This window comes from Coregonus clupeaformis, chromosome 3 (assembly GCF_020615455.1).
Source record: "Coregonus clupeaformis isolate EN_2021a chromosome 3, ASM2061545v1, whole genome shotgun sequence".
NCBI classification, from domain to species: domain Eukaryota; kingdom Metazoa; phylum Chordata; class Actinopteri; order Salmoniformes; family Salmonidae; genus Coregonus; species Coregonus clupeaformis.
In genome coordinates this window covers 32065216-32093176 of record NC_059194.1, presented here as the reverse complement: position 1 = coordinate 32093176, position 27961 = coordinate 32065216, and positions in this window count along the sequence as shown.

Here is a 27961-nt window from a genome sequence, read left to right as displayed (position 1 = left end):
GGTATTTATTTGAGGAGCAAGAGATGAATTAATCAATGTCCATGCACAAACATAGATATTGAAATGAGCAATTCTAAAAAATCTACCTGCAATAGAGCATGCTGGGAAATATGATAATGATGGGCGTGGTTTTGGTTCAACTCTGGTTAACACCAACACTTGGGTTCTTTAACACCACTGAGTTAATTTAATTATTTATAGAGTTAATTTAACTACTGAATCAACTCTAGAAATGTTACGCTGAAAAATCTGTAGGCTTCCATACATTTCAAGAACCTTCTAGAATTCTGAAGAACTCAGAGTTGGTATTCACATAATAATAAGGAATTCCCCTCGACCACGCCCACAAACTGGGGAAAACAAACATTATTTCCCATTGACCCCTATTGTAAAAGAGCCAACTTCGTTGTAGATTTTTAGTTATACAGAAATAACAAAACAGGACATAAAGCTGCTGCGTTGTTCAGTGTACATGTAACCAGGTCAAAAATCATCCCACGCAGGGGAATGGAGCCTGCGAGAAGAGCCCTGTGGCTTCAGGCTATTCGACGTGGGAGAGTGGGAAATTGTGGGGACCCGGTGTCCAAATGAAAAATATTGAATCACAGGTAAGACATTTAACTCGTTTAGTACAGTCCGTTTGTAACTCCACTCACTACTTGTAGCTGTTTAGTCTTTGTTTGGGTTGTTGGTCTTGGCTAGCTTAATGTTCCGGTCGGTAGCTAGCTAGTTAGCACTCACTCACTTGGCTGCTAGCGTTGTCATGAAAAGGAGCATGTCCTACAATATTATGTTTTTCTAAGTAGTGAGAACGCTCGGGAGCGGGCAATGTTGAAATGTAATATTTAGCCATGTTGTACTTTTCATAAATGTAGTTTTGTAATTGACTAAAACAAGCAGACAACAAGAAAATTGCATTTAAAAAAAGGTCAAGTTTTTGTTGTGAGCCAATGGGGTAACCAACTTGACCATGGGTGGTTATCCCCCAAGGCAGGCGGGGCCTCAATGTTCTATTTAATACCAACTGGGAGTATGCTACGTCAAGAACCCCACACTTAACTCTAAGGTTCTTTATCAGGCAAGCATTCTCCAAGGAACCTTAAGAGCTAAGGAAGAACCATTTACAAACCTTTATTTCTTTCAGTGTAGCTTAGTATTTGGGTTTCAGTTGGGCTCGAACACAAGCCCTGAGCACTTCAAACTTCCTATCGTAACAGTATCCTCACAGACAAATGAGTGCCTGTATTGACCTTGGCCATTCAGAAGGTGAACAGAAATTAAATGGAATTTTTTGGGGAAATAACTTACCGTGGGAGGTCTGATTTTTGGAGGGTTGAGAGGGAAAGAATTAGGAGAGAGAGGAGAGGAAGAGGGTTTAGGCACCCTCAGGACTGTCTCTGGCCCTTCCTGGATGTTTCTGTAATATATCTTTCATTACCAAGTCATTACAGATTCATTATTTTAGATGTTTGTGAATTATGATACTGTACATTGTCAGTCAACACTTTACTCTGTGATTACGTGATTCAATGACTGACAGGTGTGGTTGTTTGTAGTTGATTACAAGCAAACAAACTAAAGTAAAGTAAACTAAACAGCTCAACTATCTATTTTCAGTATTTCAGGTTCATGCTGATGTTTACTCGTGTTTAAGTAAACTGCCTAGTTACTGGCGATGCTTCATACCAAAGCACTTTTGACCTCTAAAGTTGGTTATGAGAGAAAACACAGGTTGGTGATCAATTTAGAGAAGCACAGAAGCTCTTGGTGTTTTAAGTGTTTTTGAAGCAATGCAATTTCCTGTTAGTGCTTTCAATGACATCACAGCTGACAATCCTAGCTCGCATGCCATGGACCGTGTGCAAAGCATCATGGACAGGCATCAAAGTCAGGCCATGGGATAGTGTGATACTTGTTCAGGGGAAAAGTGGTAAATATATTTAGAAATACATATCAGTGTTGATTTGACAAGACTTTTACACACCAAAATGTATTTTATGGGTGATAAAACAGCCTCAGGATGTGTATTTTAGGGCCTACACAAAAGGTGCTATCTAGAACCTAAAAGGGTTATTCGGCTGTCCCCATAGGAGAACCCTTTGAATAACCCTTTTTGGTTCTAGGTAGAACCATTTTGGTTCCAGGTAGAACCCATCTGAGTTCCATGTAGAACCCTTTACACAGAGGGAACCAAAAAGGGTTCTACCTGGAAATAAAAAGGGTTCTCCTATGGGGACAGCAGAGGAACACTTGTGGAACCCTTTTTTCTAAGAGTGTATATTATCTTGAACATTAGCCCGTAGTTTGCCTTATATGGAGATTTTAGAAATATAAGAGTTCAATTTCCATGGGTGACAGGCACTGCATGCTACACTGTAATGGATTTCATCAGTAAGTCAGTTAATACAGTCAGAGGTAATGGATATCAATGGTGTAAATGTGTAGGCCCATGTGTACAGAGCCCCACCTGTTTATCAACAACAACAAAAAATATATATATAATTATATATTTTTTGTTTGTTGTTGTTGCCTGTTTTGCATGTTATTTTGGCATTAATACGTGTCACATATCAGTTTACAAACAATGTAAAAAAAAAAGATTTTTTTGTTTTGTTAATAAAGCAGCATACACGCATGGTCTCTTTTTTGCTTTCTTGAGTAAGGCAGCTCCAAAATGAAGATGTTTCAACCTAGCTCAGTGTTTTCTGTGGTGGGGCAGCCAGCGGTTGGTAATGTTATCTAGTTGCGCTGTGATTGGCTCAGTGTTCTGTCACTCATGGGGACACTACGTCATCGCAAAATCTACGGGGAGAGGTCGAAAATTCAAGCTCCTTGGGTGCTGCCATAGAGTTACATTCGAAGTGCCCATCCAAGAAGGCTCAAGGTCATTGGCCACAGATAAAATTACGTCAAATCACGTTATATTTACCGTAGCTTTGATTGGACTGATCATGTCAACATCATACACTGCTCAAAAAAATAAAGGGAACACTTAAACAACACATCCTAGATCTGAATGAATTAAATAATCTTATTAAATACTTTTTTCTTTACATAGTTGAATGTGCTGACAACAAAATCACACAAAAATTATCAATGGAAATCAAATGTATCAACCCATGGAGGTCTGGATTTTGAGTCACCCTCAAAATGAATGTGGAAAACCACACTACAGGCTGATCCAACTTTGATGTAATGTCCTTAAAACAAGTCAAAATGAGGCTCAGTAGTGTGTGTGGCCTCCACGTGCCTGTATGACCTCCCTACAACGCCTGGGCATGCTCCTAATGAGGTGGCGGATGGTCTCCTGAGGGATCTCCTCCCAGACCTGGACTAAAGCATCCGCCAACTCCTGGACAGTCTGTGGTGCAACGTGGCGTTGGTGGATGGAGCGAGACATGATGTCCCAGTTGTGCTCAATTGGATTCAGGTCTGGGGAACAGGCGGGCCAGTCCATAGCATCAATGCCTTTCTCTTGCAGGAACTGCTGACACACTCCAGCCACATGAGGTCTAGCATTGTCTTGCATTAGGAGGAACCCAGGGCCAACAGCACCAGCATATGGTCTCACAAGGGGTCTGAGGATCTGGAGGTCATTTTGCAGGGCTCTGGCAGTGCTCCTCCTGCTCCTCCTTGCACAAAGGCGGAGGTAGCGGTCCTACTGCTGGGTTGTTGCCCTCCTACGGCCTCCTCCACGTCTCCTGATGTACTGGCCTGTCTCCTGGTAGCGCCTCCATGCTCTGGACACTACGCTGACAGACACAGCAAACCTTCTTGCCACAGCTCGCATTGATGTGCCATCCTGGATGAGCAGCACTACCTGAGCCACTTGTGTGGGTTGTAGACTCTGTCTCATGCTACCACTAGAGTGAAAGCACCGCCAGCATTTAAAAGTGACCAGCCAGGAAGCCAGGAAGCATAGGAACTGAGAAGTGGTCTGTGGTCACCACCTGCAGAACCACTTCTTTATTGGGGGTGTCTTGCTAATTGCCTATAATTTCCACCTGTTGTCTATTCCATTTGCACAACAGCATGTGAAATGTATTGTCAATCAGTGTTGCTTCCTAAGTGGACAGTTTGATTTCACAGAAGTGTGATTGACTTGGAGTTACATTGTGTTGTTTAAGTGTTCCCTTTAATTTTTTTGAGCAGTGTGCTTTCAAAATCTTAGCTAGACAAGCAGTCATCATCATGAATCACGACAACAATCTACTGGCAAATCCTTTTCAATCCTTGTCATATGAAGATAAATTATAGATAAAACGTATCGGTGCTCATCGTCCATTGGACATAAACAGTACACAACAAGTTGGAAATCGCAAATTCAACAATGAGTGGTTTGGAAGGAATCAGTGGCTAACTGCAAGCGTTGCAAAGCAATCACTAGCCTGCTATTCAGCATGATTTCTGCCGCGTTCAAAAGAACTGGAAACTCGGAACTGGGAAATCTCAGACTTCAGTGAGTTCAAAACAACTGGGAACTCCGAAGTTTCCAGTTCTTTTGAACGCGGCAGAAATCATGCTGAATAGCAGGCTAGTGATTCGAGCTCCGAATGAGAAAATACGTTTTGTATGGTCATCCAACTCGGGAACTAGGGCCTTTTTCTTGAGCTCTGAGCTGAAGATCACTGAAGTCATGTTTCTATATTCACATTTACATTTACGTCATTTAGCAGACGCTCTTATCCAGAGTGACTTACAAATTGGTGCATTCAACTTATGATAGCCAGTGGGACAACCACTTTTTTATGTTTTTATTTTTTTAATGGGGGGGTGGGGGAGGGGGGGAGTAGAACGATTACTTTTATACTATTCCAGGTATCCCTTAAAGAGGTAGGGTTTCAAGTGTCTCCGGACGGTGGTCAGTGACTCCGCTGTCCTGGTGTCGTGGGGGAGCTTGTTCCACCTTGTTTTCTTTCCGAGTTCCCAGTTGTCTTGAAAGCACCATAAATCCAGAGAATGCCAGCCACAAGGACTGCCACGCCACCTTCCTCTTAAAGTGAACACAGCACAACAAGGTGAGTCCAAACATGTATTGTATGCTGCTGCATTAATGATGTAATATGCCAGGGAGATATGTATACTGTAGCTAAGAAAGTAATACTAAGTGTATGTTGTGTGGTAAGCTGTTAGTAGCTCATGTGCCTCACTCTAATCATTTGGTCCCTTTCCCCCACATAACATAGCCTACTTTACTGACTTGGTGGTGCACATGTAGCCTATAGCCTGTTTTAGAGAAATGTAATCATCGAATATTGTAAGAGCTTTCATTGTCTGCTTACATGCCCCCTTTATTTATCCTATGGTTCTGACTTGGTGTACAGGGAGAATACTGTAAGAATGGCCCATGTTCTGAATTCTGTCGCTGTACATTTCAAAAGTGCTGAACAAATAGTTATATTGACTACGTTCGTCCTGGCTCGCTCATTAATGTCTTCATCGAAATTACGGATTGCCTCTTATCCGCTCGTCGTCCCCTTATGCCATAGTTTGTACATCTCAATTGTCAGTAGAAACCACATTTGTTTAAGCAAATCAGCCATATCAGCTATGTTTTTTTTTAAGGCAGTAAATGAGGCTGAATGAATTGTTTCGCTGCCATCAAGGCTCCGCTGATAGCCAGGTGTAGCGGTGGTAAGGTTTCACTCCATGGTGCTGAAAAGAAAGCTCTGCTGTTGGGACAGCTTTATGTGGGCCCTAAAAGTTTGTGGGCCCTAAAAGTACTTGTTACTAAGCAGCACAAGAAAATGGTCCAATTCATGCACTTCTCAAGAGAACATCCCTGGTCATCCCTACTGCCTCTGATCACTAAACACAAATGCTTTGTTTGTAAATTATGTCTGAGTGTAGGAGCATCCTTAAAGAAAAAAAATGAAAATGTGAAATGATTTATACTTTTACTTTTGGTACTGAAGTATATTTTAGCAATTACATTTACTTTTGATACTTAAGTATATTTAAAACCAAATACTTTTAGACTTTTACTGAATTCATATTTTACTGGGTGACTTTCACTTTTACTTGAGTCATTTTCTATTAAGGTATCTTTACTTTTACTTAAGTATGACAATTGGGTACTTTTTCCACCACTGGTTTAAATAGTAATAAAAAGAAGACTATACGATACTGTTCACTCACTTCCGCCAGTCCTGTCTTCCATGCCAACTATGCTTATTACTAGAGAGTAGAAGAAAAAAAATGTTTTAAAAAAAAGTGCAGTTTTGACAGATGTAATACATTTTGAGCACAAGTTGTTTATATCTTCAGGGATTTCGTGCTTGTAAAACAAACTGCAATGTTTTGGTGGGTGGGGGCAGTCAGAAATGTGTCCCTCTCTTTTTTTTCCCTAATCGTTTTTTAATTTCCGGTGTTATAAACAGCTATTTCCCTGCAAACTCAAATGTGACACTTCAGATACCCTCTTTGTTTGGTTGTATTTACTCAAGTAAAGAAGTATTCAATGGATCATTTCATTTTCTTGGAAGAAGAAAAAACTCACAACACTATGGACTTTTATTTCTTTACTGAAAGCTCCACAAGCGGATGGGTGTAGTTGCTACCAACAGGAGCTTGGTGGCCCTAAGAGACAGGAAACTATGAAAAGTATAGTTTAAGTCGGAAGTTTACATACACCTTAGCCAAATACATTTAAACTCAGTTTTTTACAATTCCTGTCATTTAATCCTAGTAAAAATTCGCTGTCTTAGGTCAGTTAGGATCACCACTTTATTTTAAGAATGTGAAATGTCAGAATAATAGTAGAGAGAATGATTTATTTCAGCTTTTATTTCTTTCATCACATTCCCAGTGGGTCAGAAGTTTACATACACTCAATTAGTATTTGGTAGCATTGCCTTTAAATTGTTTAACCCTCCCGTTGTCCTAGGGTCAAAATGGCCCGCCACTGTGTTGAACCAACTTTATTTAATTTTTATATTTTTGGGATCATTTGTGAGAAGGAGGCAGTGAGACTTTAAAGAAAGTATCACTGCCTCATTCTCACAAATGATCCAAAAAATTAAAAAATTAAATAAAGTTGGTTCAACACAGTGGCGGGTCATTTTGACCCTAGGACAACGGGAGGGTAAACTTGGGTCAAACGTTTCGGGTAGCCTTCCACAAGCTTCCCACAATAAATTGGGTGAATTTTGGCCCATTCCTCCTGACAGAGCTGGTGTAACTGAGTCAGGTTTGTAGGTCTCCTTGCTCGCACACACTTTTTCAGTTCTGCCCACACATTTTCTATGGAATTGAGGTCAGGGCTTTGTGATGGCCACTCCAATACCTTGACTTTGTTGTCCTTAAGCCATTTTGCCACAAATGTGGAAGTATGCTTGGGGTCATTGTCCATTTGGAAGACCCATTTGCGACCAAGCTCTAACTTCCTGACTGATGTCTTGAGATGTTGCTTCAATATATCCACATAATTTTCCTTCTTCATGATGCCATCTATTTTGTGAAGTGCACCAGTCCCTCCTGCAGCAAAGCACCCCCACAGCATGATAATGCCACCCCTGTGCTTCACGTTTGGGATGGTGTTCTTCGGCTTGCAAGCAACCCCCTTTTTCCTCCAAACATAACGATGGTCATTATGGCCAGAGGACATTTCTCCAAAAAGTACAATCTTTGTCCCCATGTGCAATTGCAAATCATAGTCTGGCTATTCTAAGGCGGTTTTGGAGCAGTGGCTTCTTCCATGCTGAGCAGCCTTTCAGGTTACAGTGGGGAAAAAAAGTATTTAGTCAGCCACCAATTGTGCAAGTTCTCCCACTTAAAAAGATGAGAGAGGCCTGTAATTTTCATCATAGGTACACGTCAACTATGACAGACAAAATGAGAAAGAAAAATCCAGAAAATCACATTGTAGGATTTTTAATGAATTTATTGGCATATGATGGTGGAAAATAAGTATTTGGTCAATAACAAAAGTTTCTCAATACTTTGTTATATACCCTTTGTTGGCAATGACACAGGTCAAACGTTTTCTGTAAGTCTTCACAAGGTTTTCACACACTGTTGCTGGTATTTTGGCCCATTCCTCCATGCAGATCTCCTCTAGAGCAGTGATGTTTTGGGGCTGTCGCTGGGCAACACAGACTTTCAACTCCCTCCAAAGATTTTCTATGGGGTTGAGATCTGGAGACTGGCTAGGCCACTCCAGGACCTTGAAATGCTTCTTACGAAGCCACTCCTTCGTTGCCCGGGCGGTGTGTTTGGGATCATTGTCATGCTGAAAGACCCAGCCACGTTTCATCTTCAATGCCCTTGCTGATGGAAGGAGGGTTTCACTCAAAATCTCACGATACATGGCCCCATTCATTCTTTCCTTTACACGGATCAGTCGTCCTGGTCCCTTTGCAGAAAAACAGCCCCAAAGCATGATGTTTCCAACCCCATGCGTCACAGTAGGTATGGTGTTCTTTGGATGCACTCAGCATTCTTTGTCCTCCAAACATGATGAGTTGGGTTTTTACCAAAAAGTTATATTTTGGTTTCATCTGACCATATGACATTCTCCCAATCCTCTTCTGGATCATCCAAATGCACTTCAGACGGGCCTGGACATGTACTGGCTTAAGCAGGGGGACACGTCTCGCACTGCAGGATTTGAGTCCCTGGCGGCGTAGTGTGTTACTGATGGTTGGCTTTGTTACTTTGGTCCCAGCTCTCTGCAGGTCATTCACTAGGTCCCCCGTGTTGTTCTGGGATTTTTGCTCACCGTTCTTGTGATCATTTTGACCCCACGGGGTGAGATCTTGCGTGGAGCCCCAGATCGAGGGAGATTATCAGTGGTCTTGTATGTCTTCCATTTCCTAATAATTGCTCCCACAGTTGATTTCTTCAAACCAAGCTGCTTACCTATTGCAGATTCAGTCTTCCCAGCCTGGTGCAGGTCTACAATTTTGTTTTTGGTGTCCTTTGACAGCTCTTTGGTCTTGGCTATTGTGAAGTTTGGAGTGTGACTGTTTGAGGTTGTGGACAGGTGTCTTTTATACTGATAACAAGTTCAAACAGGTGCCATTAATACAGGTAACGAGTGGAGGACAGAGGAGCCTCTTAAAGAAGAAGTTACAGGTCTGTGAGAGCCAGAAATCTTGCTTGTTTGTAGGTGACCAAATACTTATTTTCCACCATAATTTGCAAATAAATTCATTAAAAATCCTACAATGGGATTTTCAGGATTTATTTTTCTCAATTTGTCTGTCATAGTTGACGTGTACCTATGATGAAAATTACAGGCCTCTCTCATCTTTTTAAGTGGGAGAACTTGCACAATTGGTGGCTGACTAAATAATTTTTTCCCCCACTGTATGTCGATATAGGACTCATTTTACTGTGGATATAGTTACTTTTGTACCTGTTTCCTCCAGCATCTTCACAAGGTCCTTTGCTGTTGTTCTGGGATTGATTTGCACTTTTCGCCCAAAGTACGATAATCTCTAGGAGACAGAACGTGTCTCCTTCCTGAGCGGTATGACGGCTGCGTTGTCCCGTGGTGTTTATACTTGCGTGCTATTGATTGTACAGATGAATGTGGTACCTTCAGGCGTTTGGAAATTGCTCGCAATGATGAACCAGATTTGTGGAGGTCTATAATTTTTTTTCTGAGGTCTTGGCTGATTTCTTTTGATTTTCCCATGATGTCAAGCAAAGAGGCACTGAGTTTGAAGGTAGGCCTTGAAATACATCCACAGGTACACCTCCAATTGACTCAAATTATGTCAATTAGCCTATCAGAAGCTTCTAAAGCCATGACATCATTTTCTGGAATTTTCCAAGCTTTTTAAAGGCACAGTCAATTTAGTGTATGTAAACTTCTAACCCACTGGAATTGTGATACAGTGAATTATAAGTGAAATAATCTGTCTGTAAACAATTGTTGGAAAACTTACTTGTGTCATGCACAAAGTAGATGTCCTAACCGACTTGCCAAAACTATAGTTTGTTAACAAGAAATTTGTGGAGTGGTTGAAAAACGAGCTTTAATGACTGCAACCTAAGTTTATGTAAACTTCAACTGTACATACCAGCCACTCTTAAGTAAAATAATTTTTCTGAGCCTAATTGAAATGCTGCAGGGATCTGTGATAACTCAAAGGCCAATCCTTTAAACTGCATGGGACCAAGTGGGGCTGTGGAATGGTACTGTGTTTCCAGGGAGCTCGCAGTGAGATTTAAAAAAACATGCAACAGAGACTGAGTGGATTGCGCAACTCTGGAATAATTGTTTTGATTGGTCACCCCTCTTGGCTGGAGGATCTGATGGATTGTGCAAGAAAGCCATCAGCGTGTTCAGAGAGAGAGAGAGAGAGAGAGAGAGAGAGAGAGAGAGAGAGAGAGAGAGAGAGAGAGAGAGAGAGAGAGAGAGAGAGAGAGAGAGAGAGAGAGAGAGAGAGAGAGAGAGAGAGAGAGAGAGAGAGAGAGAGAGAGAGAGAGAGAGAGAGAGAGAGAGAGGAAGGGTGAGATGTGGGAAGATTTTCTACTGGGAAAGCAGACAATGGAATTCAGAGAGAGAGATAGAGGGAAGAAGAGAGAGCAAAAAATAGATTCCAAGGGAAAAGGAGGGGGGAAATATGTACACTGCTCCTATTTTGTAGGTTGTGTTAGAGCACAGTGTTCTTGGCAGAAAAAAATAATTACATGATTTGGAAAAAGAATAAGTAGCCTTTTAAGCCTTTTCCAAGCCTGATATTAAGTGTGAGAAATGTTTATTACAACTGTTCAAGTTTTGACAAACAGCTGATTCCTACTGCCCTTTGTTATCGTGACCTAATAAATATCATCAAAACAATTCAGATACATTTTGTATTAATAGTTTGGCATGTCAAGTTCTATAGACTATTATCCTAAAGCAAATTAGGAGTTTAACCACACACTCCCCCCATCACTGTCCTCTATCACTGCCAATGTATATTTCATCTCATGTCTCACAGACTGAAACAAAAGAGCTCTCTCTCCCCACAGGAGCAGGAGTCTTAGTTATTGATTTACAGTATGTTTGTAATATATCAGAAAATCCCACATTTTCCATGGTGTCCAACTTCGCAGACAGTGTATTACCTTCCAACCACTGTGTTCTATCCCCCCAGCTGATTCCAATAAGCAGGTGTCACGGAGTGGAGACAGAAGATGTGTGTTTCATTAGCTACCAGATGCAGTGCCTTGACTGGGACAACTGTGTGGAAAATTGTGCCTGATCCTCTGGTAGACTGACATTGTTCAACTTTAATTTCTAACAATCTGACTGCCAATTGTTCGTAAAAATTGAAGAGACACTAGGACCACCAGTTGACAAACACTAATTCAGACAGGTGATATGTGAAATCACGTAACTTTGCAATGACGGAAAAATAGCAATGCATTATCTCCATACACTCAAACCAGAAACACATTAAGTACCTCCCCAAAATACCCTGTAATTTGACCTGTTAGGTGGTGTCACAGTAAATCACCTCCCCACCACTTTCATCAGAAGCCTCCCTCCCATGTTGTTTTGACCTATGAGTTAGCCCTGACGAATTTATGTTTCCCCTGGAATAAACAGTAGCCTCCCTTGCTCTGCATGTGACCTGTGGGGAGTCACACTAAATCGGGTCCCCCACTGAATTCCTGAATGGCTTAAAAAGCCTGTGGCTCTGAATTACGATGGCCTTGCTGCCTCTGTGCTCTCCTCTGAACCTGCTGGAGAGCAGTAGCACTCGTCTGAGTTCAAAGAGACCATCCATCTTCTCTCTATCTCTCCTGGTCATTCTCCCTCCCCCTCAATTCAATTCAATTTCAATTGAAGGGATTTATTGGCATGGGAAACGTATGTTAACATTGCCAAAGCAAGTGAAGTAGATAATACAAAAAAGTGAAATAAACCATAAATATTAACAGTAAACATTACACTCAGACGTTCCAAAAGAATAAAGACATTTCAAATGTCATATTATGTCTATATACAGTGTTGTAACAATGTGCAAATAGTTAAAGTACAAATGGGAAAATAAAAATAAATAAAATGGGTTGTATTTACAATTGTGTTTGTTCTTCACTGGTTGCCCTTTTCTTGTGGCAACAGGTCACAAATCTTGCTGCTGGGATGGCACACTGTGGTTTTTCACCCAATAGATAAGGGAGTTTATCAAAATTGGGTTTGTTTTCGAATTCTTTGTGGATCTCTGTAATCTGAGGGAAATATGTGTCTCAAATATGGTCATACATTTGGCAGGAGGTTAGGAAGTGCAGCTCAGTTTCCACCTCATTTTGTGGGCAGTGTGCACATAGCCTGTCTTCTCTTGAGAGCCAGGTCTGCCTACGGCGGCCTTTCTCAATAGCAAGGCTATGCTCACTGAGTCTGTACATAGGGTCAGTCACAGTGGTCAGGTATTCTGCCACTGTGTACTCTCTGTTTAGGGACAAAAAGCATTCTAGTTTGCTCTGTTTTTTTGTTAATTCTTTCCAATGTGTCAAGTAATTCTCTTTTTGTTTTCTCATGATTTGGTTGGTTCTAATTGTGTTGTTGTTGTCCTGGGGCTCTGTGGGGTCTGTTTGTGTTTGTGAACAGAGCCCCAGGACCAGCTTACTTAGGGGACTCGTCTCCAAGTTCATCTCTCTGTAGGTGATGGCTTTGTTATGGAAGGTTTGGGAATCGCTTCCTTTTAAGTGGTTATAGAATTTAACGGCTCTTTTCTGGATTTTGATCATTAGCGGGTATTGGCCTAATTCTGCTCTGCATGCATTAGTTGGTGTTTTTCGTTGTACACAGAGGATATTTTTACAGAATTCTGCATTCAGAGTCTCAATTTGGTGTTTGTTCCATATTGTGAATTCTTGGTTGGTGAGCGGACCCCAGACCTCGCAACCCTAAAGGGCAATGGGTTCTATAACTGATTGAAGTATTTTTTGCCAGATCCTAATTGGTATGGCGAATTTTATGTTCCTTTTGATGGCATAGATGGCCCTTCTTGCCTTGTCTCTCAGATCGTTCACAGCTTTGTGGAAGTTACCTGTTTAGGCAGAGGTATGTATAGTTCTTTGTTTGCTCTAGGGCAATGGTGTCTAGATGAATTTGTATTTGTGTTCCTGGCAACTGGACCTTTTTTGGAACACCATTATTTTTGTCTTACTGAGATTTAATCTCAGGGCCCAGGTCTCACAGAATCTGTGCAGAAGATCTAGGTGCTGCTGTAGGCCCTCCTAGGTTGGTGACAGAAGCACCAGATCATCAGCAAACAGTAGACATGTGATTTGATCTACCCCCTAAAAAAAAAAAAAAGAAGAAGAAGAAAAAAACAGTAGACATTTGACTTCAGATTCTAGTAGGGTGAGGCCGGTGCTGCAGACTGTTCTAGTACTCTCGCCAATTCGTTGATATATATGTTGAAGAGGGTGGTGCTTAAACTGCATCCCTGTTTCACCCCACGGCCCTGTGGAAAGAAATGTGTGTGTGTTTTTTGCCAATTTTAACCGCACACTTGTTGTTTGTGTACATGGATGTTATGATGTCATATGTTTTTTCCCCAACCCCATTTTCCATCAATTTGTATAGCAGACCCTCTTGCCAAATTGAGTCAAAAGCTTTTTTGAAATCAACAAAGCATGGGAAGACTTTTTTTTTTATTTTATTTTTATTTCACCTTTATTTAACCAGGTAAACCAGTTGAGAACAAGTTCTCATTTACAACTGCGACCTGGCCAAGATAAAGCATAGCAGTGCGATAAAAACAACAACACAGAGTTACATATGGGGTAAAACAAAACAAAAATCAAAAAAATACAACAGAAATACAATTAATATACAGTGTGCAAATTTAGCAAGTTATGGAGGTAAGGCAATAAAATAGGCTATAGTGCAAAATAATTACAATTTAGTATTAACACTGGAATGATGTGCAAGAGATGATGTGCAAATAGAGATACTGGGGTACAGATGAGCAAAATAAATAACAATATAGGGATGAGGTAGTTGGGCGGGCTAATTTCAGATGGGCTGTGTACAGGTGCAGTGATCGGTAAGGTGCTCTGACAACTGATGCCTAAAGTTAGTGAGGGAGATAAGCGTCTCCAGCTTCAGAGATTTTTGCAGTTTGTTCCAGTCATTGGCAGCAGAGAACTGGAAGGAATTGCGGCCAAAGGAGGTGTTGGCTTTGGGGATGACCAGTGAGATATACCCGCTGGAGCGCAGACTACGGGTGGGTGTTGCTATGGTGACCAATGAGCTAAGATAAGGCGGGGATTTGCCTAGCAGTGCCACCTAATCTTTGCCTAGCTTTGCCTTTGTTTTGTTTTGTTTGTTTGTCAATTAGGGTGTGCAGGGTGAATATGTGGTCTGTCGTACGGTAATTTGGTAAAAAGCCAATTTGGCATTTGCTCAATACATTGTTTTCACTGAGGAAATGAACTAGTCTGCTGTTAATGATAATGCGGAGGATTTTCCCAAAGTTGCTGTTGACGCATATCCCATGGTAGTTATTGGGGTCAAATTTGTCTCCCCTTTTGTTGATTGGGGTGATCAGTCCTTGGTTCCAAATATTGGGGAAGATGCCAGAGCTAAGGATGATGTTAAAGAGTTTAAGTATAGCCAATTGGAATTTGTGGTCTGTATATTTTTTCATTTCATTGAGGATACCATCAACACCACAGGCCTTTTTGGGTTGGAGGGTTTGTATTTTGTCCTGTAGTTCATTCAATGTAATTGGAGAATCTAGTGGGTTCTGGTAGTCTTTAATAGTTTATTCTAAGATTTGCATTTGATCATGTATATTTTTTGCTGTTTGTTCTTTATTATAGGGCCAAAAAGATTGGAGAAGTGGTTTACCCATACATCTCAGTTTTGGATAGATGGCTCTTCGTGTTGTTGTTTGTTTAGTGTTTTCCAATTTTCCCAGAAGTGGTTAGAGTCTATGGATTCTTCAATTACATTGAGCTGATTTCTCCTGCTATCTCTCTCTCGCTCTCTCTATCTCTAACACTCTAGGAGTCTCACACCTCCCTGTTTAGTCTGTGTGCATCTTCTTACTTCCCTGGCTGTTGGTGTGTCTCTCTCCCTCTCTGTGGTTCAGTTTGTACCAGATCTCTCACTGGCCTGTCCTCCCTGGCTTGGATGTCGTGTGCTACCTCTTTTCCTGGACTGATCTAACTCACATACAGGTCAGAGGGAAGGGTGGCGTAGGGGGAAGGAGCAGATTGGAGAGGGTTCAACAGGGTTTAAAAACTCTGTTGAAACCAGGAAATCCCCCAGTAAAAAAGAAAAAATTCAGTACTTTCATTCATCTGTTTGCTCTGCCATCATATGTAGCCTCACATTGAAGTGTTTTACCGTTTTCTTTTCACTAAACAATTGGACATAAACAGTTGCATTCATGAGTTTTATTGAAAAATGTAAACAAACAAATAAGTATCCACCAAGCAAAAATGAATGAATATCCATTTAGTCAGTGACAACTTTGTGGAGTTTGGAGTTTGTGACAGCAACTATGTGAGCTTAAAGACACTATGTCCTGGGATTTCCTATGATCTTCTATGTAGAAGAACCCCTTACCTTCTAACGACTCTTATGTGGCTTGTAAGCGTCATATAGCAAAAGAGATGTAAAAAATACATGTGTGTGTTCGTGATAGTCTCAGCTTTTCATAGTGGAGTCATCATGGACAACATGCATATTCATAAATAAAGGCACATGGCACACGTACACACACACACAAGCACGCACACACAAACACACACACACACACTTTCCATAACTTTTTCTCATGAACCTTGACTCATGCTCCGTTAAGCACTGAGAGGGCTCGTTGCCTTGATTTGATTCACAGTATTGTGACTGAATCAGGATCTGTCTGGAGCAGCAGAAACAGGAAAAAACATCCAGATAAAAACTGCAGGATGACAAGCCAGAGGCCAAAGGAGAGAAGCCTCCAACATACCCTACAGTACATGTCTATAGTACATGCCCTACAGTACATGCCCTACAGTACATGCCCTACAGTACATGCCTACAGTACATGTCCATGGCCTGTACGCCTAGAGTTGCTATGTGAATAATTCAAGTAAGGCATTTACTTCTTCCTGATACCATTAGGGTTTGATAACTACTGTTCAAAATTGTAATCTTCAAGCCTGTCTTTTGCCACCCTTTCACCCACCCTTTCCAACAGGCATAACTTATTCTGTTCCCTTATCCCTACTAAGCTCAGTGAATGATGCTTAAGGCATTTTGCCCCAATGGTCAAAGTTAGGATTTACAGTAGGGAGGATGATCTGATCCTAGATCAGTGCCTAAAGGTGACTTCCGCTAAACATTTACCAGCCAATGTTTTGTACGGATTCACTCTTCTAGTCACTGCTGTTAGCGTCCTCTCATGGTGGTTTTCTCAGCATTGACCCTGTCCCTGTATTAATGCCCCCGTCTTACAGGGTTGGGGTCAATTTGGAATTTCTGAATTTCCTTCAATACAAACAATGATTTTGAATTTAATTTCAATTGGCCACACCCCACAGGAGGCAGAATTTGAATTGAATTTGATTTGAAGGAAGTAGAATTTTATTCAAAGCAATTCAAAACAATTCACCTGAGATGTGAACCTTGAAATTTAGTTAATAAAGCCACATACAAACATGGTCTCTTTTTGTGCTTGAGTAAGGCAGCTCCAAAATGCAGGAATTTCAGCCTAGCTCAGTGCTTTCTGTTGTGCTGGGGCAGCCAGTGAAAAATATGGAGCGTAGGGGCTGGTAATGTTCTCTGGTTGCGCCGTGATTGGCTCAGTGTTACAGTGGGGAAAAAAAGTATTTAGTCAGCCACCAATTGTGCAAGTTCTCCCACTTAAAAAGATGAGAGAGGCCTGTAATTTTCATCATAGGTACACGTCAACTATGACAGACAAAATGAGAAAAAAAAATCCAGAAAATCACATTGTAGGATTTTTAATGAATTTATTGGCATATGATGGTGGAAAATAAGTATTTGGTCAATGACAAAAGTTTCTCAATACTTTGTTATATACCCTTTGTTGGCAATGACACAGGTCAAACGTTTTCTGTAAGTCTTCACAAGGTTTTCACACACTGTTGCTGGTATTTTGGCCCATTCCTCCATGCAGATCTCCTCTAGAGCAGTGATGTTTTGGGGCTGTCGCTGGGCAACACAGACTTTCAACTCCCTCCAAAGATTTTCTATGGGGTTGAGATCTGTAGACTGGCTAGGCCACTCCAGGACCTTGAAATGCTTCTTACGAAGCCACTCCTTCGTTGCCCGGGCGGTGTGTTTGGGATCATTGTCATGCTGAAAGACCCAGCCACGTTTCATCTTCAATGCCCTTGCTGATGGAAGGAGGGTTTCACTCAAAATCTCACGATACATGGCCCCATTCATTCTTTCCTTTACACGGATCAGTCGTCCTGGTCCCTTTGCAGAAAAACAGCCCCAAAGCATGATGTTTCCAACCCCATGCTTCACAGTAGGTATGGTGTTCTTTGGATGCACTCAGCATTCTTTGTCCTCCAAACATGATGAGTTGAGTTTTTACCAAAAAGTTATATTTTGGTTTCATCTGACCATATGACATTCTCCCAATCCTCTTCTGGATCATCCAAATGCACTTCAGACGGGCCTGGACATGTACTGGCTTAAGCAGGGGGACACGTCTCGCACTGCAGGATTTGAGTCCCTGGCGGCGTAGTGTGTTACTGATGGTTGGCTTTGTTACTTTGGTCCCAGCTCTCTGCAGGTCATTCACTAGGTCCCCCTGTGTTGTTCTGGGATTTTTGCTCACCGTTCTTGTGATCATTTTGACCCCACGGGGTGAGATCTTGCTTGGAGCCCCAGATCGAGGGAGATTATCAGTGGTCTTGTATGTCTTCCATTTCCTAATAATTGCTCCCACAGTTGATTTCTTCAAACCAAGCTGCTTACCTATTGCAGATTCAGTCTTCCCAGCCTGGTGCAGGTCTACAATTTTGTTTTTGGTGTCCTTTGACAGCTCTTTGGTCTTGGCTATTGTGAAGTTTGGAGTGTGACTGTTTGAGGTTGTGGACAGGTGTCTTTTATACTGATAACAAGTTCAAACAGGTGCCATTAATACAGGTAACGAGTGGAGGACAGAGGAGCCTCTTAAAGAAGAAGTTACAGGTCTGTGAGAGCCAGAAATCTTGCTTGTTTGTAGGTGACCAAATACTTATTTTCCACCATAATTTGCAAATAAATTCATTAAAAATCCTACAATGGGATTTTCTGGATTTTTTTTTCTCAATTTGTCTGTCATAGTTGACGTGTACCTATGATGAAAATTACAGGCCTCTCTCATCTTTTTAAGTGGGAGAACTTGCACAATTGGTGGCTGACTAAATAATTTTTTTCCCCACTGTATGTCACTCATGGGGACACTCCATCACCAAATTTACGGGGAGAGCTCGAAAATTCAAGCCCTTTGGGTGCTGCCATAGAGTTAAATTAGAAGTGCCCATCCAAGAAGGCTCAAGGTCATTGGCCACAGATAAAATGACGTCAAATCACGTTATATCTACCGTAGCTTTGATTAGACTGATCATGTCAACATCGTACTTTTAAAATCTTAGCTCGCAATCTAGACAAGCGGTCATCATCATGAATCACGTCAACAATCTACTGGCAAATCCTTTTCAATCCTTGTCATATGAAGAGAAATTATAGATCAAACATATCGGTGCTCATCGTCCATTGGACATAAACACTACACAACAATTTGGAAATTGCAAATTCAACAATGAGTGGTTTGGAAGGAATCAGTGACTAACTGCAAGCGTTGCAAAGCAATCACTAGCCTGTTATTCAGTTGAGTGGGTGTGTGGTCCAAGTCTGGGTTTAAAGGTATCTTTTCCAATCTGAAAAGGAGAAACATTCAACACCATGGGCCAGAAAAGGTTGACTACGTTGATCATGCTGTCAATTCAGCATGACTTCTGCCGTGTTCAAAACAACTGGAAACTCGGAACTGGGAAATCTCAGACTTCAGTGAGTTCAAGACAACTGGGCACTTGGAAGAAAACGAGCTCCGTCTGAGAAACAACGTTGTGAACGGTCATCCAACTCGGAATTCCAAGTCAGGAACTCGGGCCTCTTTCTAGAGCTCCAACATGAAGATCACTGACGTCATTTTCCCACAAGGCCCCGGTGCCACCTTCTTGTTCAAGTGAGCACAGCACAACAAGGTGAGTCCAAACATGTATTGTATGCTGCTGCATAAATTATGTAATATGCCAGGGAGATACGTATACTGTAGGTAGGAAAGTAATACTGTGTATGTTGTGTAGTAAGCTGTTAGTAGCCCATGTGCCTCACCCTAATAATTTGGTCCCTTTCACCGTCATAACTTAGCCTACTGTTCTGACTTGATGGTGCACATGTAGCCTATAGCCTGTTTTAGAGAAATGTAATCATCGAATATTGTAAGAGTGTTCATTGTCTGCTTATATGCCCCCTTTATCTATCCTATGGTTCTGACTTGGTGTACAGGGAGAATACTGTAAGAATGGCCCATGTTCTGAATTCTGTCACTGTACATTTCAAAAGTGCTGAACAAATAGTTACATTGACTATGTCTGTCCTAGCTCGCTCATTAATGTCTTAATCGAAATTACGGATTACCTCTTATACGCTTCTTGTCCCCTTATGCCATAGTTTGTACATCTCAATTGTCAGTAGAAACCACATTTGTTTAAGCAAGTCAGCCATATCAGCTATGTTTTTTTTTATGTCTGGAAATTAGGCTGAATGACCTGTTTCGCTGCCAGACAAGGCTCTGCTGATAGCCAGGTGTAGCAGTGGTAAGGATTCACTCCATGGTGCTGAAAAGAAAGCTTTGCTGTTGCGACAGCTTTATGTAGGCCCTAACAGTTTGTTTGCACCGTTATGATACTGATACCGTTATAGTGCAATTAATGTATTGTTTAGTGTTGTGTTGTGTAGTGGCTTTGCTGGAATGCATAATATGTTTTGTATTATTTTTTGCCCCACCAAGATTGACATGCTAAAATCGCCACTGTATATAGATAGATAGATAGATAGATAGATAGATAGATAGATAGATAGATAGATAGATAGATAGATAGATAGATAGATAGATAGATAGATAGATAGATAGATAGATAGATAGATAGATAGATAGATAGATAGATAGATAGATAGATAGATAGATAGATAGATAGATAGATAGATAGATAGATGGATAGACAGTTCAATCAAATATAAGAATTGAACTGGAATTAAAGGGCAATTCGCTAATCAATTCAGAATTGAACCCAGCCCTGCTGTCTTGACCACAATGGGTGGCCTGTCTGGCCATGTGAGAAATGGAGGGATGTCTTGGTTCCCAGGAGGAGACAGGCTTGGTCTGGATCAGGCTTGGTAATGGAGGACAGTCTCTCTCTTTCATCCCTCTAATAATCCCTAGTTTCTGGCCATGTTTACGTTAGCACATTTTCCCAATAGTGCCGGAGGAGACTGACCTCATGAGAACATTGAATGACTCACTCTTTTCTTTCTTTTTTTTCATCCATCCATCCCTCCTACTTCTAACCAGGATGTACTGTGGGACATGGGAAGAGTCTAAGCATCCCTTCTCTGCATGTCCTTTTATGGAAAATAGAGTTTTACAGAGATGTGCTTTACGTATGATCACTGTCCTCTATATTTTCCATACCATACCATACGATGTCCGTGCCTAATTAGCATAATAACAAAATCCCCATAAAAATCTGTCAGTTAAAGCTACAGATATCAGTTTTTTTTTTACAGATATCAGCTACAGATATGCATTTGATGCGTCTCAATCCACCGCATCTGCCTATGTCGCACATATGCATCTGCGGTGAAAGGTCACAGAGCTAGAGCGGTGTTTGTCAGACCATGAGACATCCCAAAATTGGTGTTCTCACAAAATCATCTGTAGCATCCGAACGGTTTGGCCTACAAACTATTATGGATGACTATAGAACACAATGGTTTTCTCCATTTTGCTCTATGACCCCCACAAGCATCTTGGGACTCGTCTGAAGTTGCTACAGCCGATCTGCCAACGTCTGTCTGTAGAATCTGAACAGTTTGGGCTACACACTAATATGACCGCTCTGTGGAAAGGTGTGACATGTTGGTTGTTTTGCTCTAGGATACCTTTGCACACTCTTGGCATTCTCTCAACCAGCTTCATGAGGTAGTCACCTGGAATGCATTTCAATTAACAGGTGTGCCTTGTTAAAAGTTAATTTGTGGAATTTATTTCCTTCTTAATGTGTTTGAGCCAATCAGTTGTGTTGTGACAAGGTAGGGGTGGTATACAGAAGATAGCCCTATTTGGTAAAAGACCAAGTCCATATTATGGCAAGAACAGCTCAAATAAGCAAAGAGAAACGGCAGTCTATCATTACTTTAAGACATGAAGATCAGTCAATGCAGAAAATGTGAAGAACTTTTAAAGTTTCTTCAAGTGCGGTCGCAGAAACCATCAAGCGCTCTGATGAAACTGGCTCTTATGTGGACCACCACAGGAAAGGAAGACACATAGTTACCTCTGCTGCAGAGGATAAGTTCATTAGAGTTAACTGCATCTCAGATTGTGCCCAAATAAATGCTTCACAGAGTTCAAGTAACAGACACATCTCAACATCAACTGTTCAGAGGAGACTACGTGAATCAGGCCTTCATGGTCGAATTGCTGCAAAGAAACCACTACTAAAGGACATCAATAAGAATAAGAGACTTGCTAGGGCCAAGAAACACAAGCAATGGAAATCTGTCCTTGTCACGCTCATTGAATACAGGATTGGACCAAGGTGCAGCGTGGAATGCATACATGTTTATTCGCTAAGTTAACACACGACAAAACAACAAAAGCAACGTAACGTGAAGCTCACAATGGCTACACACAAACAAGCCAAACAAGAGTCAAGATCCCACAACATAGGTAGGCAAAATGGGTACCTAAGTATGATCCCCAATCAGAGACAACGATCAAAAGCTGCCTCTGATTGGGAACCACACCTGGCCAACATAGATCTACAAACATAGAATGTACACATAGAAATTCACATACATAGATATTCACACCCTGACCAAACCAACTAGCGAACTTAACAGGGGAGGGTCCGGGTGGGCATCTAGCCTCGGTGGCGGCTCCGGCTCCGGGCATGACGTCCTCTCCCTTACTGCCTCCCCGTTGCACCCCTGGTCCGGTCTGGTCCTCAGCGCGATGCTTCCCCTCTCAGTCCTCCCACGATGCACCAAGCCCTGTCTGGACCCTGATGTGGGAGGCCCCGACCCTGGAGAGTGTTTGACGTCTGGTTCTGGAGTGGAGCCGCTGACCGGAGCTGAACTGGATCCCAGTGGAGCGGACTGCTCTGGCTCTGGACTGGAGCAGCTGACCGGAGCTGGACTAGGCACCGGTAGAGTGGACTGCTCTGGCACTGGAGTGGAGCAGCTGACCGGAGCTGGACTGGGCACCGGTGGAGCGGACTGCTCTGGCACTGGAGTGGAGCAGCTGACCTGAGCTGGACTAGGCACTGGTAGAGCGGACTGCTCTGGCACTGGAGTAGAACCGCTGACCGGAGCTAGACCAGGCACCGGTGGAGCGGACTGCTCTGGCACCAGCCGTACCGGGCTGGGGACACGCACCACTGGTCTGGTGCGAGGAACAGGCATGGGCCGCACCGGGCTGGGAACACGCACCACTGGTCTGGTGTGAGGAGCAGGCACGAGCCATGCCGGACTGGAGACACGCACCACTGGTTTGGTGCGAGGAGCAGGCACGGGCCGTGCCGGACTGGGAACACGCACCACTGGTCTGGTGCGAGGAGCAGGCACGGGCTGTGCCGAACTGGAGACACGCACAAACTGGTCTGGTGCGAGGAGCAGGCACGGGCCGTGCCGGACTGGGAACACGCACCACTGGTCTGGTGCGAGGAGCAGGTACGGGCCGTACCGGACTGGATACACGCACCACTGGTTTGGTGCGGGGAACAGGTACGGGCCGTACCGGGCTAGCGACACGCACCGCTGGTTTGGTGCGAGGATTAGGCACGGGCCGTACCGGACAGGATACACGCACCACTGGATTGGTGCGGGGAGCAGGTACGGGGTGTACCGGGCTAGCGACACGCACCACTGGCTTGGTGCGGGGAGCAGGTATGGGCCGTACCGGACTGGATACACGCACCACTGGTTTGGTGCGGGGAGCAGGCACGGGACGTACCAGGCTGGGGAGGCACACTGGTGACACAGTGCGTAGAACCGGAGCAGGATATACTGGACCGTGGAGGCGTACTGGAGGTCTGGAGTGTAAAGCTGGCACAACCCATCCTGGCTGGATGCCCACTTTCGCACGGTACGTGCGGGGCGTTGGCACAGGACGCACTGGGCTGTGAAGGCGCACTGGCGACACAGTGCGTATCTCCGCATAACTGGGTTCCTCAATGAAAACACGCTCCTTCTGTTGCCTGGCCAGCTCCTCTTTCCGTGCATCCACTAATTCCTTCTCCCTTTGGGCCTCCTGCAGCGCCTCCTTCTGAAGTGGGAGCTCCTGCTCCCTCTTCTCTAACAGCCCCCGTAATGTGGTGGCCTCCTCTCTCATACTGCTGATCCGCAGGTCTTGGAGGACCTCTACAATAGCGGCCTCCTCCTCCACAGTCAGCCCTTTCACGGACTCCTGCTGCTTCATCGAGTACACTGTGTGCCCCCCAAAAAAAAAAAAAAAGAATATTGGTGTTGCCTCTCAGGTCTCCTTCGTCGTTTCGCATTTTGGAGTCGCAGTCTTTTCTCCCTCGCTGCCTCTGTTTGCTCCCAAGGAAGGCGATCCATACCATCCTGGATCTCTTCCCACGTCCATGATCCTTTTCCTTCCAGTATCTCCTCCCATGTCCAGGCTCTTTGCTTTTCCTGGGCACGCTGCTTGGTCCGTTGGTGGTGGGATCTTCTGTCACGCTCGTTGAATACAGGATTGGACCAAGGTGCAGCGTGGAATGCATACATGTTTATTCGCTAAGTTAACACACGACAAAACAACAAAAGCAACGTAACGTGAAGCTCACAATGGCTACACACAAACAAGCCAAACAAGAGTCAAGATCCCACAACATAGGTAGGCAAAATGGCTACCTAAGTATGATCCCCAATCAGAGACAACGATCGACAGCTGCCTCTGATTGGGAACCACACCCAGTCAACATAGATCTACAAACATAGAATGTACACATAAAAATTCACATACATAGATATTCACACCCTGACCAAACCAACTAGCAAACTCTATGTCAGGGCATGACAGTCCTTTGGTCTGATGAGTCCAAATTTGAGATTTTTGGTTCCATCCGCCGTGTCTTCGTGAGACACAGAGTAGGTGAACGGATGATCTCCGCATTTATGGTTCCCACTGTAAAATATGAGTTGTTTATCAATTCGAAGGACCAATAAAAAAGGGATAAAAAACGTAGGTGCTGGATTTTAGGCCGGTAGCAACCACCACAGAAAGTCAGTTCAGAACACGAGGAAGCAGTAGTTCCAGTTCAAGGTTTAATGAAGATCCACATACACACATACAACACCACTCTCGCTGATACTAATTGTGGTTCTGTAATGAAAAGAGGATAACTTAGGCTATAGCACAGTATGGGAAAAATATGCCTATTTGCATGTCAACAACTAAACAGGCTATGTGGACCCAAACACATGATAGATGCACAAAGAACAATAGAGCAATGTAGAAATATCTACACATCATAATACAACATAATAAGCATGAGCGATCTACAACCAAAAATAGCCTAGCACCACCAACAAATGCTAATCGCTAATAAGCATGCTAAATAGTAATGCATTCTGGATGACAATGCTAATGCTAATGCTAACACTAGCGGGAGTAAGCAAGCTAGCTAGCTAACAAGTTTAACACAAATGGTACATATTTACAACAGACACTTTTTAGCTCCAAACAACAAGACATCAGGATTTTGGCACTTACATTTAGCTGTACGCACAATAAACATCAGAAAGAAAAGCAATTTCTTCTAAGGAGGTAGAATAAGCAGGAGAGAAAAACAGGTTGGTCATCAGAATGGAAACTACAGACTGCCTGAGTCCCTGCCTGGTCGGGTATTACATTAAGGCTGCTGATTGGCTAATAAAATTCTGATGATTGGCGTGACCTAAATCCAATAGGAAAACCAAAAGAAAGTTGGGTTCTTGGAAAGGAGATGAGCTGGCCATTTTTACACCCACCATGACGCATGGAGGAGGAGGTGTGATGGTGTGGGGGTGCTTTGCTGGTGACACTGTCGATGATTTATTTAGAATTCAAGGCACACTTAACCAGCATGGCTACCACAGCATTCTGCAGCAATACGCCATCCCATATGGTTTGCGCTTAGTGGGACAATCATTTGTTTTTCAACAGGACAATGACTCAAAACACACCTCCAGTCTGTGTAAGGGCTATTCGACCAAGAAAGAGAGTGATGGAGTGCTGCATCAGATGACCTGGCCTCCACATTTACATTTTAGTCATTTATCCAGAGCGACTTACAGTTAGTGAGTACATACATTTTCATACTTCTTCATACTGGCCCCCCGTGTGAATCAAACCCACAACCCTGGCGTTGCAAACACCATGCTCTACCAACTGAGCTACATGGGACATTCACCCGACCTCAACCCAATTGAGATGGTTTGGGATGAGTTGGACCGCAGAGTGAAGGAAAAGCAGCCAACAAGTGCACAGCATATGTGGGAACTCCTTCAAGACTGTTTGAAAAGCATTCCTCATGAAGCTGGTTGAATGAATGCCAAGAGTGTGCAAAGCTGTCTTCAAGGCAAAGGGTGGCTAATATAAAATATATTTTGATTTGTTTAACACTTTTGTGGTTACTACATGATTACATATGTGTTATTTCATAGTTTTGAAGTCTTCGCTATTATTCACAAATGTAGAAAATATAAAAAATGTAGAAAAGCCCTTGAATGAGTAGGTGTGTCCAAACTTTTGACTGGTACTGTATATATGGACACTGTTTAGTGCCAAAAATAAGGGTTTAAATACATGAAAAAAAAAAAAATTTTGATTCTTTCTTATATCTCTCCTGATATAAGACAGACACAGTACAACAAACTTCCTTTAGATTTTTTTAAGGGACTATCTTTTGTTCCATGTAGTGAATCTGTTATTCAATGTGTTTGTTTGGGCTAAGGCCCCAAAATTTTTTTCATCAGATATTTATTTTTTATATTAATTTTTTATACTTCAAGGGGTCTTACAATTGTAAATCAAATAGCAAAATGATCCTTGGTATGGCCTTCTTAAAACAATTCCATATAGCTTAGTAGAACCCCCTCCCCCGGCATAGACAGGGCTTGGACTCTTATGGGTTAATTGGTTATAATATGGATGAGCTATAGTACTGTGGACCAGCCAGCGCCACAGCTGTCTTTCCCTTAGTCAAGTAAGGCTGTAGTGTTTATTCATCATCAATAGTGATCAGGGATATTATGTATCCCGTAGACATGTACAGTGCATTCGGAAAGTATTCAGACACCTTTACTTTTTCAAAATGTTGTTACGTTACAGCCTTATTCTAAAATTGACCCCCCCCCCCCAAAAAAAAAAAAAAATCCCATCAATCTACACACAATACCACACAATGACAAAGCGAAAACTGGTTTTTAGGAATTTTTGCACATTTATAAAAAAATAAAACATAAATACTTTATTTACGTAAGTATTCAGACCCTTTGCTATGAGACTCGAAATTGAGCTCAGGTGCATGCTTTTCCCTTTGATCATCCTTGAGATATTTCTACAACTTGATTGGAGTCCACCTGTGGTAAATTCAATTGATTGAACATGATTTGGAAAGGCACACACCTGTCTATATAAGGTCCCACAGTTAACAATGCATGTCAGAGCAAAAACCAAGTCATGAGGTTGAAGGAATTGTCCATAGAGCTCCGAAACAAGATTGTGTCGAGGCACAGATCTGGGGAAGGGTACCAAAAAATTCTGCAGCATTGAAGATCCCCAAGAACACAGTGGCCTCCATCATTCTTAAATGGAAGAAGTTTGGAACCAGCAAAACTCTTCCTAGAGCTGTCCACCCGGCCAAACTGAGCAATCGAGGTGACCAAGAACCCGATGGTCACTCTGACAGAGCTCCAGAGTTCCTCTGTGGAGATAGTAGAACCTTCCAGAAGGACAACCATTTCTGCAGCGCTCCACCAATCAGGCCGTTATGGTAGAGTGGCCAGACGGAAGCCACTCCTCAGTAAAAGGCACATGACAGCACGCTTGGAGTTTGCCAAAAGGCACCTAAAAGACTCTCAGACCATTATTGAACTCTTTGGCCTGAATGCCAAGCGTCACGTCTGGAGGAAACCTGGCACCATCCATATGGTGAAGCATGGTGGTGGCAGCATCATGCTGTGGGGATGTTTTTCAGCAGCAGGGACTGGGAGACTAGTCAGGATCGAGGGAAAGATGAACAGAGCAAAGTACAGAGAGATCCTTGATGAAAACATGCTCCAGAGCACTCAGGACCTCAGACTGTGGTGACCTTCCAACAGGACAACGACCCTAAGTACACAGCCAAGACAACACAGGAGTGGCTTCAGGACAAGTATCTGAATGTCCTTGAGAGGCCCAGCCAGAGCCCGGACTTGAACCTGATATAACATCTCTGGAGAGACCTGAAAATGGCTGTGCAGCGACACTCCCCATCCAAACTGACAGAACTTGAGAGGATCTGCAGAGAAGAATGGGAGAAACTCCCCAAATCCAGGTGTGCCAAGCTTGTAGCATCATACCCAAGAAGACTCAAGGCTGTAATTGCTGCCAAAGGAGCTTCAACAAAGTACTGAGTAAAGGGTCTGAATACTTAAATAAATGTGATATTTCAGTTTTTTTATTTAATACATTTGCAAAAATTTCAAAAAACCTGTTTTTTAATTTTTAATACATTTAAGAAT